Source organism: Lathyrus oleraceus, chromosome 1, assembly GCF_024323335.1.
Source record: "Lathyrus oleraceus cultivar Zhongwan6 chromosome 1, CAAS_Psat_ZW6_1.0, whole genome shotgun sequence".
Taxonomy (NCBI): domain Eukaryota; kingdom Viridiplantae; phylum Streptophyta; class Magnoliopsida; order Fabales; family Fabaceae; genus Lathyrus; species Lathyrus oleraceus.
Genome location: NC_066579.1, coordinates 129,222,583 through 129,226,788, shown reverse-complemented (window position 1 = coordinate 129,226,788; position 4,206 = coordinate 129,222,583). Strand labels below are relative to the sequence as shown.

Here is a 4,206-nt window from a genome sequence, read left to right as displayed (position 1 = left end):
TGTATGTTCTGGTTTAAGAAATCTTTATTGGTTTGTTGTTGGGAAGCTATAAAGTTTTCCATCATGATTTCCAAGTTGGATTTTCTAGGGGTATTATTGTTAGGATTGGATTTCTGATATCCCGGAGGTATAGATGGGGCTTGATTTGGAGACTGTCCAGGTGCGTATAAAGCATTATTACTCTTATATGAAAAGTTTGGATGGTTCTTCCAATTTGGGTTATAGGTATTCGAATAGGGGCTTCCTTGAGCATAGTTTACTTGCTCTGCTTGGATTCCAGTCAAGAGTTGACATTCCGCAGGAGTGTGGCCTTGGATTCCACAGACCTCGCAATTCTGAGTTATAGCAACCACGGCGGCTGGAGGTGATACATTTAAACTTTCAATTTTCTGGACCAAAGCATCCACTTTTGCATTAACGTGATCAAGGTTACTTATCTCGTACATGCCAGTTTTCGGTTGAGGTTTTTCCACCGTTGTTCGTTCGGTTCCCCACTGATAGTGGTTTTGGGCCATGCTCTCGATAAGCTGGTAAGCATCAGCATAAGGTTTGTTCATTAGTGCACCACCTGCAGCGGCGTCTATTGTTAACCTTGTATTGTATAAGAGACCATTATAAAATGTGTGAATTACTAACCAGTCTTCCAAACCATGGTGTGGGCAAAGTCTCATCATGTCTTTGTATCTTTCCCATGCTTCGAAAAGAGACTCGTTGTCTTTCTGTTTAAATCCGTTTATCTGGGCTCTTAACATAGCTGTTTTGCTTGGCGGAAAATATCGGGCAAGAAAAACTTTCTTCAACTCGTTCCATGTGGTGACTGAGTTGGAAGGAAGTGATTGAAGCCATCTTCTAGCGCTATCTCTTAATGAGAAAGGAAAAAGACGAAGTCGAATTGCCTCTGAAGTGACACCATTAGCTTTAACAGTATCAGCGTATTGGACAAATACGGATAAATGAAGGTTTGGATCTTCGGTAAGATTTCCAGAGAATTGGTTCTGTTGCACAGCTTGCAACAGCGAAGGTTTAAGTTCAAAGTTGTTTGCTTCGATTGCGGGCGGAGCAATACTTGAATGCGGTTCATCTTGCGATGGAGCGGCGTAATCTCTAAGAGCACGAGCTGGTTCTGCCATCTCGGTTAAAGAAGGAAGATCTTTGAGATCAGGAAGGTCTATAGGAGGGAGATTGTTTTCAGCACGATATTCCCGAATTCGTCGTAAGACTCGGAGATATAGTTCGATATCGTTGATTCGTAAATAGAGCGGCTCGCCTTGAGAGCGAGTGCGTGGCATACAAATCAACGAAAGAAAGAATAGAAGAAAAAGAAACCTTAGTCTCTACAGCGTAACGGAAGAGTTACGATATCGATTAAATAGAAGTCCCCGGCAACGGCGCCAAAAACTTGATCGCTCGACTGTGTGAGTCGAGAATGGGATACAAACTGCAAGTGCACAGTTCTATCGCGTAGTTTTAAAAGATATCGATCCCACAGGGACTTATGAATCGATATACCGTTATCTAAGGTTACTACGTAAATCTAAGGTGAAAATGTTTGATTGTTTGGGGAAAAACTAAGAGCTAAACTAAGATCTAGATTAAATATTAATAAAACGGATATCGGTATGTAGTTCGTCAAAACTAGGGAATCAAGTCTTTGTCGGTTTCTTGGTTTTAAAATGAATCGTTTCGGTTAACTTTATTGGTTAAAGGTTTTATCTCAAACTCTCGCTCTGTTGAATAAACCATGATTTTATATTAATGTAGCTGTCACTTATAATTAAGTCAAAAATCATATTTTGAAAACAATAAAGTTGCAGAAACTCCTTTTAAGAAAATACTGACCGTTTTAAACACCCTCATCTCAAACTCTCGCTCTGTTGACTTAGGTTATATAATCAAATCCAAATGCTTAACTCTCGTCCTCACATTTTCAATCTTTAAAAATACTTTTTGGAAAAGGTCAGAATTTAATTAACTCTAAAACTTGCTCTCGCCCTGATCTAGAATTAATGCCTAACTTACACTGTCCAGTTAAAATCTCAAACTCTCGCTCTATTGGTTTTAACTTCTTTATGTCTTTTACTTTTGTAAAAAATCTTGTTATTAAACCTGTAAGTTGAGACCGTAAAAAGATTGATTTTGATTTTAAGTTTAGATAGACCGACTCAGTCTTGATCCCTTATTCTGCTTACTTTACATACCGATACCTGGGCAAATTAGCTAGACATGCTAAATAAATAAGAATTTATATCATGCATAAACAGACTCATTCCAAGCAGATAATATAGATAAATAATAAAACAAAATATTAAATAATGGTTAAAGAACCTGAATGCGTAATACAATAGTCTTGAACACTCCACCACAAGCCGGTAGGATTTGTTCTTGGATTCTTCAATTAAACAGTAAATTAAATCAAGGAAATAAAACTGGAATATAACGTAAGGTTAAATCCGGTATAAAGTTGCACAATAGTTTCCGGTGTAGAAACTATTATGCGAAAAATATCTAAAAGCTAAAATGGGAAAGGTAAATTTGCAAGGGAAAAAGAATGTAAAGCTTGCAAAAGAAATAAATAAAATAAACAATGCTGGAAAAAAAAATAAGCAAAAGCGTGAAAAGAAAATTTGGCAGAGCTTCGGCAATATGAGCGTGGAAAAAACCCGAGAGACCTTTAGGTTTTTGAGATGGCTATTTATAATAGTGTTGGCAACTGCTTTCCGTTTCTCCCATTCTTCAACGTGGCTACATGCACGGCGTGGATATAGGAGACCAACTTCTCAACGTTCTTCTTCCAGTCTTTCTGAGGGCGTTACTTGCGCCAAAAAGGTAGTGGAATTGTGTGACGCCCGTCACACTATGTGTGACGTCCGTCACAAGGCTGTTTTGCGTGACGCTCGTCACGCACCCTGTGACGTCCGTCACAGGCACAACGTTGGTGACTTGTGCGCTTTGGGCTGGGCTTTGGCATTTGGTCCCTTTTCTCTCCTTTTTGCACCTCCTTTTCTTCCCTTTTTCACTTTTGCTTCAAAATGGATACCTGACATAAATAGCAAGGAAATACTGCATAATATCTGATAAAATGAGATAAACTAAAGTGAATGATAATATAATCTAATTGAATTAAGTCTTAAAATGTGATATAATTTCGTGTTATCACATGCCATGGCTAAGAAGATGTTGAGAGCAGGCTACTATTGGCTGACAATGGAGTCTGACTGTTGCAAGTATGTGAAGAAATGTCACAAGTGTCAAATTTATGCGGATAAGATTCATATTCCTCCGACACTCCTGAATGTGATTTCATCACCATGGCCTTTCTCTATGTGGGGAATTGACATGATCGGCATGATTGAGCCGAAAGCGTCCAACGGACATCGGTTTATTCTCGTAGCAATTGATTACTTCACCAAATGGGTTGAAGCCGCTTCGTACACGAATGTAACCAGGCAGGTGGTCGTGAAGTTTATCAAGAACCAGCTGATTTGCCGTTATGGTGTGCCAGAGAGGATCATTACTGATAATGGATCCAATCTGAATAACAAGATGATGGATGAGTTGTGCGCTGAATTCAAGATTGCACACCATAATTCCTCTCCCTACAGACCTAAGATGAATGGGGCTGTTGAAACTGCTAATAAGAATATCAAGAGGATTATCCAGAAGATGACTGTCACCTACAAAGATTGGCATGAGATGTTGCCATTTGCTTTGCATGGATATCGTACGTCTGTACGCACTTCAACAGGGGCAACCCCTTTCTCTCTTGTTTATGGCATGGAAGCCGTTCTCCCAGTAGAGGTGGAGATCCCATCAATGCGAGTCTTGATGGAAGCCAAGTTGACTGACGCTGAATGGATTCAGAGTCATTATGACCAGTTGAATTTGATTGAAGAGAAGCGATTGACTGCCATGTGTCATGGTCAGCTATATCAGCAGAGAATGAAGAAAGCATTCGACAAGAAGGTCAAGCCTCGTGTGTTCCGAGAAGGTGACCTCGTGCTCAAGAAAGTTTTGTCTTTCGCGCCCGATTCCAGGGGCAAGTGGACTCCAAACTACGAGGGTCCATATGTTGTTAAGAGAGCCTTTTCAGGCGGTGCTTTGATGCTTACAACAATGGATGGGGAGGATTTCACTCGTCCTGTGAATTCAGATGCAGTCAAGAGATACTTTGCCTAAAAAAAGAAAAAAAGTATATGCAAATGAAAA

The 4,206-nt window shown here is 39.8% G+C and overlaps 1 pseudogene; it reads left to right on the top strand.

Annotated features, from left to right (window-relative positions):
- Positions 1-645: 645 nt before the first annotated feature.
- Positions 646-745, top strand: LOC127116411 (uncharacterized; annotated as a pseudogene).
- Positions 746-4,206: the final 3,461 nt, after the last annotated feature.